At 40.1% G+C, this 18,470-nt stretch overlaps 1 protein-coding gene across 2 annotated transcripts in view; it reads left to right on the top strand.

The window, feature by feature from the left end:
• Positions 1 to 18,470, top strand: part of SNTB1 (syntrophin beta 1) — a 226,776-nt gene that overhangs the window by 15,831 nt on the left and 192,475 nt on the right. The gene's annotated exons all lie outside the window — the stretch shown is intronic.

The raw sequence follows: 18,470 nt of genomic DNA, 5'->3' as shown, positions 1-18,470 counted from the left end.
CGGGTCATGTATATTTTTATTATTAAACTTTTTGTTAAATAAAATTTTATTTATTTATTTTTGTGGTGCTGGGGATTGAACCCAGGGCCTTATGCAAGCAAGGCAAGCACTCTACCAACTGAGTTATATCCCCAGCCCTAAACTATTTAATAGCCAAAACAAGCACTGATACAGAATTTAGTGTAGTATCTAACATATCAAATTCCCAGTGGGTTTGCTGTTAATATGATCTATTTGTCATTTTGCACTTGACTGTAAGCTTCTTAGAGAAGGAGTCAGTCAGGTTTTATATTTAACACTTCAGTGAAATCAACAGAATGAATTACCCATTGGTAATTGTTGGTTATTAGCAATGGCCTTAACATAGCCAGGTTTGGACAAAAGTAAGAAATAAGTGGATTTGGTTAGCGAGATTTACTGACTATAAAATAATTTACATAGCTTTGGGTCAACAACTACTCAAGAATGTCTTTAGACCATGGGCTTTCATTATATCAACCCCTGGTTGAAAGGGAACCTGATTAACAAAGTTGGGTGCACTATCCCTATCCTTATTTATTTTATTTTATTTTATTTTTTTTGTACTAGGTGTTAAATTAAAAGCCTAGAGTAAAGTTAAATACACACTCCACCAGAGCTACACCTCCAGGTGGATCTTTTAAAAACATTTGAATTGGCTATGCCAATGGGACATTCTTTGATAAATTTGAGTGTATGTGGCAGTGAGTACTATCAACTCCAGTCATAGAGATAAAATCTACTGGTGTTAGTGAAAACTCTGCTATTGATGTAGCACACTTCTGACACTCAGAAGTTTACTGGCCAAGACTGGCCTCTGCCCTGAGTTTTAATAGTGTGCACTCTGATCCTTATTTATAAACTAGAAAACCAGAGTGTTGATATGGATGTCCTGGTTTCAAAATATTTTAAACATGTAAAACTTTTATTTGTATTTTATTTTATTTAAAATATAAGTATGTTTTATTTGTATTTTATTTCAAATTATAACTGTGTCACAGAATCCGTAGTTCTCATTTTTCCAGTAAAGATACTCTACACAAATTTATCTTTGCCTCATCTATGATGTGACTGGAGCTCCTGTTTCACTTATGGTGATTTTTATTCATGTGTATCAGAGGAAAACTAATGCAACTTTATATAGTTATTCCAAGTCCTGAGTTAAGTTGTGTATCCTTCAGAAAATGCCCAGTAAGACTGGAAGAAATATCTGAAAGAAAACATTTTTTAAATGGAATCTCAATAAATAAATAGTCTGTAAAATTCCATCCTCAGCTATTTACTTTCTCCTCCTCCTCCTCCTCCTCCTCCTCCTCCTCCTCCTCCTCCTCCTTCTCTTCTTAAGATATGAAGCTCTATATTTGTGCACATATATTGTAAAATTTACTTTGGGAAAATGGAAAGTTTGTCTGAAAAAGTTGTAGAGACAGATCAGACATACAAAATGCATAGAACACTATTTGCAGCTTTGCTAAATTATTGCTACAAATAGTAAATGCCATACAGACATGCAGAGAGGAACCCTGAAAGCCAGCACAGTAAGGAATATTGTCGTGCAGAGCCTGGGCCTGCAGTGGATGCAGAATAGCCCATTCTTGCTGGTCAGTGCCCGTTTCAGTGCTGTGTAAACTCAGCGTGCTTCCCATACAGAGTGGTTTTAATTTAAATCCCTCTGGAGTCCTCTCCCACCAGGTTGGAAATGTTAGACTCCCCAGGGAAGATCCCAGGTGCCAGGAGCATCCCACTTCATGGGCACTCTGTTTCAGTTTTCATACCCAGACCTGTTTTACAGATTGTTGGCTCTCCTCCTACTTTCACATATTTTACTCTTACTATAGGTAGAATTTGTTGCCCTGATATTCATATGTTGAAGTCTTAATCCTCATAGCCCAAAGGAGTTATCAACTGAAACTTCACAAATTGCCATGTTGATATTGTAGTTGTAAAACTAACAAGATGGTCATTAACAGCAATCTCTCTCTATCTTTACCTTGCCTTCTTTCTAGAACCTTAAACTACATATTTTGATGTACTGTAGTATGTATATAACACTCATATGCTATTAATTGGCTTCTTGTATGCCTCCTCCTGTTTACAGTTATATTCTCTAGTACCTGGAATTTAGTGTGCACTAATAAATACTTGTTGAATGGATGAATGAAGGAGTGAGTGGTCTTCTTTAAGTTGATGCTCTGATTAGTCCATATGAAAGAAGGGACTTACCTTCTGGGTTTTCTATTCTCTGAGTTTTCTAGGTGAAGACATGAGAAAAACCTGGGCTTATGGGGGCTGGAATAGTGATGGGGGAGGTTTAAAAAGGGAATGATTGTTTTTTTAAAAAAATTTCATCAATTCCACTCTCAGTTATCAAGTTATGCCATGCTTCAGGATACCGTATGGTCTAAGGGACTTTTTGATGTCTTTCCAGTTTTCTACTGAGTGGTCATAAAGTTCACCTTCTTAATACTAAATTCACCACCTCTTTGCTCATCCTTCCGGTTTGATTCACAAAGAAGAAGGGAGCTATGTGAAAAGGAAGCTTAATTTCCTGGAATCACCCTATTATTGTCATAACTAAACCATTTGCAGATTTTTTTCCCTTCCACAGCATAAAACAATGATCACACTTGACCTATATTAAAAATAAGTTGAAGCATGTATTCATCATTGAGAAAGACACTGTGAGCTAGTCACACGTCTAAAAAGCTCTTTCATGTGGTTCAAATAGCAAAGCTATGAAGATTTTTAAAAACTAATGATTTTTTGTTGTTGTTTTCTTTGGAAGCAGCATTTTAAAATTCAGATTAATTATTGAGTTGTTAATGTGTTCTAGAATCTTGTAAGAAAGATTTGTAAAACCATCTCAGAAAAACCTGCATTTGCCTAGTTAAAACAATGTAGGGTTTGACGCTAAATAGGTTGACTCATAGTTGCACAACTTCTTACCCTAGTGTTTGTAATTCCAGACACCCAGTTCCCTGGAAGAAAGAAAGGTTTTGAACTGGAGTTGGTCCCTTGAGTGGAACGGTTAATAGATTATGTCCTGATAGATTACATTTGAGAACAGTATTTCTTCATGGGCAGCCTGTGTACTGTTAGATCTCCACTTGCCTTATCTTTTGAGCTGTATGATTAGAAGTGGTTACTGCAGTGCTGTGGAAAAATTCACCAGGAGGTTATCATATTTAATGTTTCAGAAAACTTGCTTTTGAAGGCGATAACAACATTTCTTAATCACTGTGCCGTTGGGCAAGCACAGGTGTGTTGCATATCGTTAAATCGCTCTTTCCTGAGGACATAATGTTGTTCTTTGAAAGTATTTGGCTCTCTTTCCACTTCTTTTTCTCCTGCCTTCTCCTTATGCCAAAGAAAGCACATTTCCCAGACTCACTCTGCATGCCCAGCAAGGTATTCCTTCAGATATCCTAAGGAATATGTGTGTATGTATGTTCTTTAAAATCACGTTCAACCCCAGTTCCATCTCCAAGCTCAGGATGAATGTTTCCCATTCCTTTCTGGTCTACATATGTGGACTGAGCATCTTCTGTGTACAGAGATCTAGAGATAAAAACATTGACAAAGTACCAGTACCAGTCCTCAAGGCACTTAAAATCCACCTGGAAAAACAGACTTACAGAGAGGCCACATTCTGTATTCTTCCCTTCATCTGCCTCCTGTTAAAGTCAGGGATAATGGTGGTATCACAGACAGTTCAATCCTAGTAACAAAAATGGTGGATTGGAATGATATTTCAGTCCATGGTGGTCACATTCAAATTATGAGTCTTGAAAGGACAGTGATGGAAAAGCAGGGGAACATTGATATGGATTGGTTCTATAAAGCTGGCTACCTTTTCATTTTAACTGAAAGATAAAACCAAAACCTTTGATCTGCCATCAGAACCTGCTACACCTTTAGCCTGAAACTACTTTTCCATCTTCCCACGTGGACACTTTGCTTTTTCAGCTAGATAATTCTAATTACCTTCTGGCCAGCAGCTGATGGTTTATCTTGCATGAACAATGAGTGAAACAATGAATGAATGAACGGGAGTACAAATGTATGGATTTCTTCTTCCACTGCTATTTTCACACCATTTTCGACACATTCTACATCAAGGGTATTCTAATTCCAAATTGCAGAGAAAGATGGGATCTGACTGGTGTGGCTAGGATCAGGCATCTCTTCTTTCCTACAGAGAACTGAGTTTGGGAAGTCAGCCAGATGCCCACTCAGCCAGCATCCTGGGCACACGCTCTGAGAAGGGGTTCCTGGGCAAGACCTGCCATTCCTTGGAGTAGCTTGCAGAACAGAGTTCTTTAAGAGAGTGATGAGAATCAAGTGTCTGGAAGGGGCAGTCAGAAGCAAAGAGTTGCTGCTTATTCTCCTTTGCCCTTGAAATTGGTAAGAGGTTGAAGTGGGGACCAGAATTGGAATGGCTTAAAAGGAATATGAAGTGGTATTTTGAGGGGAAAGACAAGCCTCTGTTAGGGCAAGTTGAAGGAGGATGGAATATTTTTTTAAAAAAGATTGAAGAGAAGAGAAAATGTTATCTTTATATTTTTTTTAATAAGGAAACATACTTATGTTTTGCCATAATTTTTCTCGCTATCTCATTATGATTAAATATGCACTAAATGAGACTACATGTGTATTATTACTTTTTAAAAATGCATCCTACTTCCAAACTGTATACATTTAAGGAAAGCAACCCACTTTTAGGTTGGATTTTGCCTATGATTATTGAATGACGCCATGAAAGATGTGTGAGTGAAATGAGTCAGTGAAAACAGAGCAACGGGGAATGAGAAGTAGGTAGGCATGCCTGGAAAACTATCAGCTTCATGTAGTTTAGATAATTCACTTCAAAACATATTTGCTACTCTATTAGTTTGCTGGCAGAACTGGTGTTCAAAGTTAACCTTGCATAGTCCAGCCAAGACGGCTAAAACATATTTGCAAAATCTTTCTAGATTAATTTAGAATTACATATTATAGAACAATTAATCAGGCCTGATAAGAGGAGATCCTTCCCTTTTTAAACTTCCTGTGAAAAGTGATGCCCTTGCCGTAGAGGCCTGCACACAGGGAGAGTTGACTGAAGATCAAAGGGAACCTGTTACCCTTGTTTTTCTTTCTGAGTGAAAAGCAAAAGGTAAATATCATAGTCGAATGAAAAAGTAAATTGGATTTTAAAGTTTTATGTGTATTTTCCCACTCTGAGACGCTCAGACTTCATTCAGCTGTACAGTTATAATTGAAAAAAAACCTCTTAAAACGTGACACGTCGCCATGAGTGTGTTTTAGTATGTATTAGGTGAGTGCGTTTACATTATTGGATGGGGGTGCTGTCATATAGTATTTGTTATGTTTATAGCATAACATGACATGTGCATGCATGTACACCACAATATTATAGGTATGTAAGTTTATGTACCTACATACTTATTCATAATTGAAATTATTACTCCCTTTGATCCTAAAACATTCCAGAGTGTCTATTCATTTAAAGAACATAAAGCTGTGGTTAACATTCTCTGCTTTATTTAAGACAGGCTTTCAAAATAAGCAAATGTGAAGTGAATTTTTAACTAATAAATCTTACTTTCCAATTGATCTTAACTTTTAATGCGATGCATTCCCAGAAGAAGAAAATTTCCAGTAAATGCTATAAATGTTAGAGGGAAGGCCTGAAGGATTCGGTTATCTCCAAAGTGTTATAGATTGAACTGTGTTCCCCCAAAGTTGCTATAGTGAAATCCTAACCCCCAGTCTCTCAAAAGATGACCTTATTTGGAAATAAGATCATTACAGACATCATTAGTTAAGATAATGTCATTCTAGAGTGGACAAAGCCCCTAAACTATATTACTGATATCCTTATTGAAAGGGAAAATTTGGACATTCAGAAATGCATGAAAGGAAGACCTTGTGAAGAGACACAGGGAGAAGATGGCCACTGAGAAGTGAGCCATGCAGAAGCCAGAGACATTCCTTCATAGATCCTTTGAGGGAACCCACTCTGCCGACACCTTCATTTTGCACTTCTGGTCTCCAAAACAATGAGACAAGAAATTTCTCCTGTTTGAGCCACTCAGTTTGTGATACTTGATTTGACAGCCTTAGCAGACAATACACCTGCCTAAGTAGTTGCATGAGTGGTATAGCCATGCAGGAGGCTAGGGCCACTCCCCACCAGGAAGCAGACTTTCATTTTGCAAATTCCAACTCCATACCCAGCTCCTGGAACTTTCCTTGCGCTTCTCTTAAATGTTGGACATTTTTAATGTCTAGTAAGGCTGAACTGTGATAATGCTAGTTCAGAAGGATCCAGAGCACTAACTGAACATGCCTTTGTAAGAAGGTTTCCATTCTGTTTTATGAAGTACACAGAGGCAGGCCAAGGGATACAGACAAAGCACATATAGAGGCTGGATTCTTGATCCCTGGCCTTGGCTAGCTCCCTTAAATTTGCAATTGACCTTTTAATCTGTAAAATAGAAGACAGTGTATCTTTTTGTGACTCTGTGAGTCTAATTTCAAAAGTAAGAAAACTACCAGCTTCATATAGTTTAGATAATTCACTTCAAAACATATTTTAAGTAAATTGGATTTTTGATATTGATATTACAATAAGCATAAGTAAGCATACATGCAATAATAACATTTCACGTTTTTTTAATGCTTTATATTATCCAAGTAAAAATGTTTTGTTTTATTTTTAATTCAAAGTACAGAACATCTTCTAGTGCAAAACACAGTCTCTGACTTTAGCCATCTCCACCCTCCTCAACCCCCAGTGCACTTCCCAGAGGAAACCACGGTTAACAGTTTCCATATTTAGCTCTTTCCGCGGTTACCACCCTAACTTAATAATGTGCTTATGCTACATTTCCTTGATGATCAGCTCTAGACATTATCTCCTTACTCGCCACCACTTGCTCCTTGTAAAGCAAAGAAGCACTGATTCAGCACACGTTCCTGATGGCCTGTAGGTCAGCGGGCCTGCTTCAGAGTTTGGCTCACTGTGGATCTAATTCAAGCAAAGAGCTGTAGCTTCAGTCAAAGGTAAACCAGGGTTAGATGGTTTCCATGGGGCAGGACACAGCACTGGCAGGAGTTTGGTTAATGACTCAAATTCAAATTGGACCTGAGTTGTCATGTTTTTACTCTTATATTTTTTTGGTCTGAGCATATTTATTTTAATGAAAATAAAACAAAAGCTGAACTTAATATATCATATGTTGCTTTCATAAAAAGAGAAAAATGTCTGATAGCTAATTAATTTTAAAAATCTACTTATTGAGAGATGGCAACCCAGGAAGGTGGTCCCTGCTTCTTTGATCTTAACTTATCACTAACTAAACTGATACAAAGAAGTCAACTGATGGGCATTTGTGGCATTGGTTTGCTTTGATGTTGCAGCTTTCCCTTTCTAGAAATTTCCTACTGGTTACTCAAAGAGGAAGGCAGATGAGAGAAAGAAGAGAATTGAAGCAACCTTTACTGTTTCTTGGAAACACAGCCTTCTGTAATTCCCATTATTCCAGAAAAGCTATTACATAAATGACTTTGACTTATCACTTAGAAAAACCTCTTTACCATCCATGATGGCAAGAAAATATATTTTACATAAGTTCTCATATTGGCCACTTTGGGTTCCTTCAAGCCCCATCGAATCCTCTGACTCATCCCCTGCTCATCTCCAGCTCTTGGTCATGAGAGGAAGTGTCACCAAAAAGGAGAGAAAAAACCTTGATTTCAACAGAATTTCACAGATGAATGTTTAAGATCTAGCTGAAAAAGACTCATTAAAGGATGTGTTGATAAGCAAATTTGTTGGTAGGGTTAGGAAAAAAATGTAGCAGGGGTTCTGTTTTGCAAACATTTGCCACTTACCCATGTTCTTTCTGGAAACTCCCTCTTGCCTGGCTGGCTTGTCAGAGCACTCTTTCCTGATTATCCTGCTCCGGGGCAGGTCTTTAATAGGGTTTCTTTAATAGGGTTTCTTTAATAGGGTTTCAATAAAATGTCTTACCTTCTGTTTTCAGAGTTCCAGATGTCATTTCCTTGCAGACAATTCTAAATCTCTTTCTCCAGCCCTTGCATCTGTCCTGAACTTCAGGCTTGCCCAGATGTTCCTGCAGGCATGACACCAAACTTTCTCAAACTTGACATGCTGCAAAACCCAAATCATTTGTCCCTCCAGTTTAGCTTCTCTCCTCCCAGGGACTCAAACAGAATAACACACCCATGCTCTGTCCACTCAACCAGGCCAGAAAACCAAGCTCTGCCTCTGTCCACAGCCTCTTTCCAGAATTCTTTTCATTTTACCCATGGTTTTCAAATCCATGTCATTTCCCCAGGCCTCCTGCCCAGATCCCAGCCAGATCATATCATTCTGTTTCTAGACTATAGGAAGATCTTCTCAATTCTCAGTCATCAGCTTCTTTCATCCTACATTTTAAATTTTTATATTTGTTCAGAACTATCTTACTTAATGAAATCATTATTATGTTATTCACCTGTTTGAAAATCCTTGATTAGAACCCTGAAAACTATAGGAATACCACCAGAACTTCAGAACCTGACACCCACCACTTTTCAAACTGTCCCCATTGGGCATTCCTCATATACCCAGGGTCCACATGGTGCCTGGAGTGCATAGCAGCCTGGTGAATAGATGAAGAATGAATAAGCCAATCTTAGAGTAGATGAATGAGTGAATACTCAATAGGCCTTGAGCACCCAACATATACATGTCTCGTGCTGCCAGGAAAGCTATCTGCCTCCTTCTGAAATAGAATCAATATGTTGTTGTCATTAAGGTTTTCATGACCATGCCAATCTCAATCAATTTCTTTTCAATCTGTGGTTCTGGGGCATTTTATTCATGCTACAATGTGGCCATTAATACATGTCATGGTTATTTATGTGTGCGTTGGGTATTCACAGCAATAGGGTCTCTGAATGGCGATGAGGGCTCCCTGACTAGCGCAGACCTGGCATGCCCAAGAAATGAGCTCAGGATGGAGTTCCGCCACCACTGATTTAGAAACTCACTGTATTTTTCTGCAATTCAATAGCCACAAATATTTCCCCTCCTCCATTCTCTAATCCTTAAATCTACTCTTTGCAACTCTGTTGGGTGAATCCTTTTGTTCTGAAAATGAAACGTTAGAACACCGATGAAATGAGGGGTCAGGACTCCTGATTTAGAGGTCATTGCCTTCTTAAAAACATCTGAAGTTTTGTGGTTTTTTTTTTTTTTCATTTTTTGGTGACTGGTTGTTTTAGAGTTTGAGGCAACCTCGGTTGCAAAATAAGTATAAAATCACTTTATGGGGTAGGAGACATCATTCAGGAAATTTTTAGCTGCCTAACCATTTCACATTATTTTTTTATTTGAGAGTAAATAAAGAGCCATGAAGAAATGTTCCTGGGGACAGGAAGGTGACAAAGCTAAGCTTAAAGTGAGCCTAATAACTGTATTTTCTCTGCTAACCAGAGTCTCAGAACCCACCTGAGTTGTATCAAATGAATGCAGTTATTGCAGTTTGGGGCCACATTTGTAGGCACACATGGAGTCCGGATGTGGCTGACATTAACGGTGGGACATTAGCAGAGCTGTAGTTTTCAGACCAGGTACGTAAGTTTTAGACTTAAGAGACAGAGTTCAGGAGAACATGAGTCTAACCAGAGCATTTCTGCTGCTCCTGCAGATGCCACTGTTAATGGAAATTGCTTATTATTTTAACTACTTTCAATGGTGCTTTGGGGGATGCTGTTGCCTTCGTATTGTCTAAATCTGTCCCTGCCACCAGTGACTGGACAATGTAGGGCACTTTAACAGACATTACGTGAGAATAGGCTTCTAGTTTCCTGTATTAGAATCAGGCATTTCTCCTGGGATTTCACCTTCTGTTCAAAGCTTGAACCACTTTGGTAGGAAAAATGTGGTCCTAATAATGTTTGCCAGGCACCTGTGGCTTGCAAAGTACTTAAGGCTTATTAACTCATTAATCCTCTTTGTGAATTTTGTAAGAAATGTAGATGTCAAGTTGTGTTTTCCTCCTCCCAGGGACTGAATTTGTAGCACAAACTTGCACAGGCCTTTGGGAATCATTGGTGGAACATACAAAGAAGGGACCCTACCATCTTGAAGTGTCTGAAATCAATATTTAGCAGCTGATTTTTTTTTCTTTTTCTTTGTCTTTTCGCTGTAACTCCAATGTGGATCTCCTCTCTATAACCATCATGAACAATCTTCATTAGGTAAATCTAGCTGGAAACATGAGCTGAAAAATAAAACCTGGAAGTCAACAGCACTTGTTCAATTGAATGGGGAATAGATACGTCTAAGGTCGATACCATGATACATGCTCTTGGTATTTCCCCAAATTTCATATGCTTATCCATTCATTGAGTCCCCTTATATGCACAGGGTAAAGTTTGTTTAATCCCCTCAGAAACATGTATGAAGCAAATAAAACCATGGTAATTGCTCTTTCAAAAGACCCAGTCTCTGACTTCCAGAAAGTTCTGTCTTTCATCATCCAAAAGCTGAATGTTAGAAATGTATCCTATTTGAAGTTTTGTATTAGATGCTTATGGCTGAAACTGGGGTGCCATTCCTACTTCTAGTTATGAGCCTTATTGCTGTCCCTTAGATCTGGTGGTAAGGGGTTATTTCTGGGGATCTGCCCAGCTTGAGGGCCTGACTTTAATCTGCATGTTTCCCAGAGAACATATTGCCACCTTATTATTTTCCTAATGAAGTATGCAGAGCCCAAGGACATGGAGACCGTTTATTCATCCATGTGTGCATTTATTCATTTAGCAAGTGCTTTTCCATTACCCACCATGTGTCAGGGATGTGCTAAGCTCCTGGGTATACTGAAATGACCAGGCTTCTAGGGGAGGAGCAGGTGGGTCATTTAGCACTGGGCCTTTAGTTAAGCTTCCTGAAATTGTTCCCAAATGAAGTTTTATTTTGCTTGTGAATAAGGGTAATCATTTTCGAAATATAACCATTCGAAGATAGGGGAGGGTTTGGGGTTTTGGTGATCCTGCTTTGGTGTTTCTTAATTTCACAATATGTCGGTAGTTGCAACGGTGGAAGTGGCCTGGGACCCGGCCCACTGCTGCAACTTTGTGGAAGTGGCTCAAACACCCTCCCTGCGTCTCATTACCCAGTGGGAGATGAGTCATCCTTCTCCTGGAGAAACAAAGGAAGTGGTAGTCCAGGATGAGCGCACACCTCGTGGGAGCAGCCTGGAATACAAACATTAGGGAGCTTCAAGGGGGCTGAAGGGGGCTTCCAGTGCTTACCTGCAAGTTAAGGAAAGGGGCCTCATGGGCAACTGATGGCACAATGAGACTAGAATGAGGTTCCCCTTTGGCTGTGTCCTGCTTGTTCCTCCATAGCACAGGGCCCTGGAAAGAATGGTGCTTGGTCCCTTCCATGTCCCCTGGACGTGGGCTGATTTCAGCTCCCTCCTCCCTCCCTCTCACCCTTTCTTCCTTGTTTTCCTCTCCATCCTTTCAGTTTTTCTTCTGCTTTCTGTCTACTCATGCCCCCAGTCGATCTTCTCTTTCTCTTTTCTAAATGAAGTGTACCCTGGCTTCAGAATTCCTGTCAGTGTCCACTCCTCCATTGTTTCTACCAACAATAGAGGTTGGTTCACATCAAAAGCAGAAAGTTGGGTTTTAATCAGAACAATATTTGCCTTGTGAGCTTTGATCTTGACTTCTCCTGCCTGGGGCCAGAGTAGGGCTTCCCCACAACAGTGAACTCAGGGCCTGCCGGGGGTTGCCCCCCCAGCCAGGATGGCCAGGATGTGGTTAGCCGGCTGCAGAATGATGAGTATCGCTTGGATTAAGGGCCTGCATCCAGTCCCTTTTTTTTCTCATTAAAATCCCAACTACATGAGGAAGAACAGGAGGAAAAAAATAAATAAAACACACACACACTAAACAATAGGCTCTTTTCTCCGTGGTAGAGTAACCTAGAATGACTATCCGTGTTGTCTTGTTCTTATTATTTCTTTGAGTTTTCAACAAGTGCAGCATGACAAAATTTCAACTCCATAACTCTTTTGCAGTTCCAAAACTACCTTCTAGCTGCCTCATGGAGAGTCCCCGTCAATGTACGAAGGCTTTTGAAACTCAGCATGCTAAAGCTGAGTTTATTCCTCCCATGCTCCCTCTCCCTACCCCACTATGAATCAGCCTTCTGATTAAAAAAAAAATTATCATTTGTTTTTTTTGGGATTAGCTAACTTCACTTAGCATTATCTTCTCTAACTCCTTCCATTTACCTGCAAATGCCATGATTTTATTCTCTTTTATTGCTGAGTAATATTCCATTGTGTATATATGCCACACTTTTTTTTTATCCATTCATCTATTGAAGGGCATCTAGGTTGGTTCCACAGTTTAGTTATTGTGAATTGTGCTGCTATAAACATTGATGTGGCTGTGTCGATGTAGTATGCTATTTTTAAGTCCTTTGGGTATAGACCGAGGAGTGGGATAGCTGGGTCAAATGGTGGTTCCATTCCCAATATTCCAAGAAATCTCCATACTGCTTTATATAATGGCTGCACCAATTTGCAGTTCTACCAGCAGTGTATGAGTGTACCTTTTTCCCTACATCCTCACCAACACTAATAGTTGTTTGTATGCATAATAGCTGCCATTCTGACTCGAGTGAAATGAAATCTTAGAGTGATTTTGATTTGCATTTCTCTAATTGCTAGTGATGATGAACATTTTTTCATGTATTTGTTGATTGATTGTACATCATTTTTTCATATATTTGTTGGTTGATTGTGCATCAAAAATAAAATTATCACATAAAAGCTGGAGATGAGGCTCAAAGGTAAATGTGCAAGGCCCAGGGTTTATTCTCCATCATTGCCAAAAAACAAACAAACAAACAAACAACAACAACAACCAAAAAAACCACATACTCCTATATATCTGAGAGTCTGCCCAGAGGGTCCTGGACAGGACAGATATAGGACAGAGCTAAAACACAGTTTGAATGCTGTTGCCCAACAGAACTGAGAGCAGTGTATTTGGAAGACTGCAGTTAGTAGGACTAAACTCTGTTGAAAAGATGCTCAGAGAGCTTGGTGTGAATTAAAGCTCTGTATTTGAGGTTAAGTTTCATAGAAGATAAGGCTGAGTTTTGGTTCATCTTAAACATGTTTTTCCATTGCTTTCAAGTTACACCCTGGAGTTGAAAATGATTCTTGCCTAGAAAGAATATGAAAACTAAAGCGCTTCTCCTGTTCAAACTGATTGACCACCTAGAAAGAAATGTGAGTAGGCTGATCTTGTGTCTGTGTGATCTTAATTGCATTTGTTTTCTTAGCAGGATTTTAAACGTTTGTGATATAATTATATGTAACATAAGAAAAAGAAAATATTTATGTATTTCCCCTGAATCTGTTCTTTTCTTTATTTTTGTATGAAACTAGAACATTTCCTAAAGAATAATTGTCTCTCCATTCTTCATATGACAGAAATAGCAGAGACAGAGAGAAAGCACCACCCCCAGAATTTCCTTGAACTTCGTAAATTCTCATCTTTTATCTCATTTCCTGTATTTTAAGATTCTAATTATTGACTGGGTCCCTGTGCTTTGCTTGTTTCCCAAAACCTTGTTCACCTCCCTCTGGGACACAGCAGTTTCTCTCCTGGGGATCCTGGGCTATTGGTTGCATTCTAGTCCAAACACAAATTCAGTATCCTGTACCCGCAAGTCTCGCTGACCTCCCCAGATAGTGGTTAAGAAGTGACTATTTAGAAATACTCTTCCCCTTAGGATTCTAAGACCTCTACCTGTCTTTCCCATCCCCCTCCCCACCTAATTGAAACATTGGTGAATCCAAAGCTGATTCAATACTTAAATAATAAAACATTTGCCTGCAACACTGGTTATGTTCCAAGACCCAATGACGAAAAGGAAAGAGGTAAACATCGGTACCAGAAATAAACTGCATGAGGAAATAGACATGGTCCATTTAAATTAGATGACTCCAGAGCCCAAGGTCTGTATTTTTAGAGAAGCATCTTTTCATGCAGGATTTAAATCTCAGTTTTAATATGGAAGGCTGGATCATTGTTAGGTCTGTTTTTCAGTTAAGCACTTGAAATCAGTCAAAGAAAGGCTCTGTGATGAAGCCTAGTTCCCATTCTGATGACAGGATAGACGTAGACCGTACGGAATGAGGTGAAGGAAGCCAAGGCAAGGATCCACACCCACCTCAGTTTTTGCCGAGTGAAGGTGGTTGCTTTTCTTGGCTCTTGGTGTCAATCCTGCCACCAGGATCAGCATGTGTCGGGAGGGAAGGCCACCCTGGCAATGCAGGATTCACGTGTTGGAGAGAGTGTCATGAGTGTGATGACTGCAAAGTCCAGTGATGAAGTCGCTGTGAATGTTAGCTGATGCGTAGGTGCATGTCCTGACAGATGAGGCGGCTCCTTGTTCATGTGTTTGCTGGGTTTTCCACCTCCCTGAACCGTGCTCTGATGTAAATGATGTTGTCAGAGTGTGGAGGGGGAACGGTTACTGTTGTCTGCACACAAAATGTAGCACCGTGCACACAGTAGTACTCAGTAAATGCCTGCTGCCCCTACAGTGTTCCTGGGTGAAGCCCGAGAGTGTGGGCTGCCATGTGCTGATCCCCCCCCCCCCCGCTTTAGGGTGCTGATCCACTGAACTTTAGCAGTGCAAGGACACTAGGTTGCACGGGAGCCTGTGGTGAGATGGAGTACAGGTGGAATAGTCTGTCCCAGGTGGATTTTTCCTCACTGTGCCGCTGGTTTCTGCAACGAGTCTGCCAAATAGGAACATCTGCCTTTGTCTCCAGCAGTGCATTTAGAACATCAGAACAGCTGCCTGGCTCTGGGCAGATCAACATATGTATCAACACAGCTGCAGTTAAGTGTCCTGGGCCACCGAGAGGTGCCCCTGTGTGGTGGGGCTGTGCTCCTGCATGGTGGGTCTGTGGCCATCTTGTCTGTGATCCCTGCAGGACTTTGGAGATCCCTGCCGGACTTAGGGAAGCAGTGTGTCTCCTTTCATCTGTCGGAGTCGTCATTTACAATTTATCCAGAATAAGAGAGGTTTAGAATTGGAAAGTTCAGAAAGCAGGAAAAATGATAGATTTTAGTACGTTAATACAAACACCACTGTGCTAGTGAAGAGACAACACAGCCAAATACAAACCTCATAATAAAAGGGGCTTTGGGTGGAGGCATTCTCAAAAGGGCTTTTATATGTTTTCTTGCATTTAAGGCTGAGAACAATCCTCTGAGGAACTCTTATCCCCATTTCCCAGATGAGGAGGCTGAAGCACAGAGAGGCTAAGTGATTTGCCCAAGGTCATACAATATCAGAGGTCAGATTTGAACCCAGAGGGTCGGCTATGGAGTCTGAATTCTGAATAACTATACCTCTGGGACCTTCTACTACTGTTTTTGTTGTTGTTAATATTTTCAAGGTCTAAAGAATATATAGGCTAGCCCAGCAGTACATCCAGAATGAGAGCTCTGGGTATAGGTCAAATATACACATATGGTATGTTAGTGGTATATGACCACTCTGGATACACTGTGTGCAGTTCTAAAGTACGTTGGAGTGGGATGGGATTGTAGAAGCCCTTTATTTTAGCTTCTTCCTCAGTGCAGGAATCCCCAGAGTATCATCCCTCTGCTTTGCTTGAACTTTAAGGTCAGGTGAATAAAAATACTAAGGACCAGCACAGGAGCTGACGGTAGTAATTGTTGTAGCTATGGAAACAAAGTTGAACACAAAGGACAAAAAAGATCCTTAAAAGAGAAAAAAAAAAACAAAACAAAACTATACACACTCGGCAGTGATGTGGCTTGGGCACCCAAATAAGCTCTTAAGGGCTGTATTATGGAGCACCGAGGGGGTGAGAGAAAGCCGTGCTCTAAATTTCTTATCATCTATTAAAACATAGTCAAACACTTTGGAAATTGTTTGTTTTGATTAGATAAATAAGATTTTTTTGTGTGTTTCTGGAAGTGCTTTATGGTAACCATTCATATAATAAAAGTAGGATGTTGACTTCTGGATGTGTGTAGAATATAAACCATGAACACAGGGAGAAGCAAAGCAGAACGTGGTGAGAGAGAAACAGGGAGCAGGAAACAACAATGAGCAGTATGGCAGACAGACATAAATCCTTCTATTAAAACATAAGCTGTTGAAAAGTGGATTGAAAAGCCATATGCAGTGATTTGCATTCACTACCCAGGGAATAGAAAGTTCTAACCAATCATTGCACTGTCCGATATTTTATTAGTATGTTCTGGAATTGCCTCGAAGATAGTCTTTATTTGGGGGACTAGAGGATCTAACCCAGATGTGCTTAACCACTGAGCCACTTCCCCAACCCTTTTTTAATATTTCATTTTGAGACAGGGTCTCACTAAGTTGCCAAGGCTGGCTTTAAACTTGTGATCCTCTTGACTCAGCTTTCCAAGCTGCTGGGATAACAGGTATGTACCACAACACCTGGCTCCAAATTTTTATGCAGTCAAATTTATTATTTTTTTTAAATAGCCTTTGGTATGATGTCACATATAGAAAGGCCTACTTTACTTTACTTCAGACTATTCACATAGGTCTCTTTTCTTCTAATGTTTTATTGTTCCACTATTTGTTGACATTGTGATCAATCTGTAACTTTATTTTCTTGGAGGCATATTGTTTTAGAATAGCCGACAAATTTAATGGACTAAAAATAAATTGTGCTATTAATGCTGTGCTGTTGGGGGTGTAAAATAGACATCCAGGCAGTTACCTTCAGCTATCCACCAGGTGAGTGTCAAAAGAGAACTAAGTCAGTTCTGCTTCTGCAAAGGGCAGGACAGCAGCCAGTGAAACTGTGAGTTATAAGGGCACCAGGAAGCCTCAGCTCCTCCTGGAAGAGGAAACAGTTGAGCATTAGCCCAGCGGTGGACCAGGCACTTACTGCAGTTTTCCTGGTGGCTTATTAGACTGATGATCGTCTGCGTGTTCCAGGAAGACTGTATTCTTAATGTCTGCAGTTCTCTTCCTGCCTTTTAAGAAGGACTTTGTGTTCTACATCAGGTATCTTTACCAGGCAGTTCTTGGGAATAAGCACATGTAGAAATGAGATCTGAGGACTCATAATATCTAAATATCAAGGGAAATTGCATGGGAATCATACATCTGGTGCTAGAAAAAGAAGTTTCTGAGATAGTTCAGTGTAGGGGTGAGAAGCAGAGGAGCTGTCTCAGCCAGCAACGTGCCTGGCTCTGGCTCTGTACCTCTGAACCACAGGTTCTCAACTACATGATGGGAATGTTAACACTACCCATTAGATAAGATTGTGGCCAGGCACTTTTCAGAGTTTAAATACTTTAGGTAGTTGGGTTTTGAAAAAAAAGGATTAAACCAGGCACTGTTGTGCATAATTATAATCCCAGCAGCTTAGGAGGCTGAGGCAGGAGGATTGCAAGTTCAAAGCCAACTTCAGGAACTTAGTGAGGCCCTAAGTAACTTAGTGAGACTCTGTCTCAAAATCAAAATTTATATATATATATATATATATATATATATATATATATATATATATATATATAAAAGCTAGGGGATGTAGCTCAACAGTTAAGCACCCTGGGTTCAGTCGCCAGTACCACCCACACACACACACAAAAATGGAGTGAGCACTCAATAAATGTTAGCAATTCTTATTATGCCTTGTAGATAAAATTCTATTGCCTAGTTTTGCTTTGTCTCATCAAGCAGGAGTGCAGCTTGTTCTAAAAACTCTTCTGAATCTGGGCATAAACAAGATACCTGTTCCCAAAGACCACAGCCTTAGGTTGTGCAGACATATAGACAAAAAACATTAGAATCACCATTGGTTCAGCAAAGCTTAAAGCCATGTATGCTGGAATCCAAACCAGAAATAAATGGAACACACATCAATGTACCTTATGTTGGCAAGGAGCCTATGAATGAATAGCAGCAGGGTTGGAAAATCCAGGAGAAGCTTCCCCCCACCCTCCAAACCCAAACAACCCCTTCTTTCACACAGTTGACCAGGTGACGGCATCGGGAACGGGTCCTAGTGTGTGGCCTTTCATGGTCACGGTTCCTCTGTTCACCCTGATGAGGGATAAAGGGAATGGGTTTCCTGGCTGGTCTTATCCTGTAAACACTGCCTGCTCTGCAGAACTGCCACCCTAGTTAAGTGCAATTTGCTGGGCCTGCAGTTAGTTGAAAACAGCAGGGCTTTTGTTAGTGAATAGAGCTGTAGTGACAGGGAGGACATTCATAAAAATGCTGGTGTGCCTCATGCCTCGTGCCAGCTGGTGCTATTAGTGCTCTTTTATGTGCCTCTTGAAATCCACTGTTATCAATCTTTAAAGGAAAGCCAGGG

The sequence above is a fragment of the Spermophilus citellus genome (genome assembly GCF_964194105.1).
Source record: "Spermophilus citellus genome assembly, chromosome: 14".
NCBI lineage: Eukaryota > Metazoa > Chordata > Mammalia > Rodentia > Sciuridae > Spermophilus > Spermophilus citellus.
The sequence above is the reverse complement of the archived record's forward strand: the minus strand, read 5'-3'. Positions and strand labels throughout refer to the sequence as shown.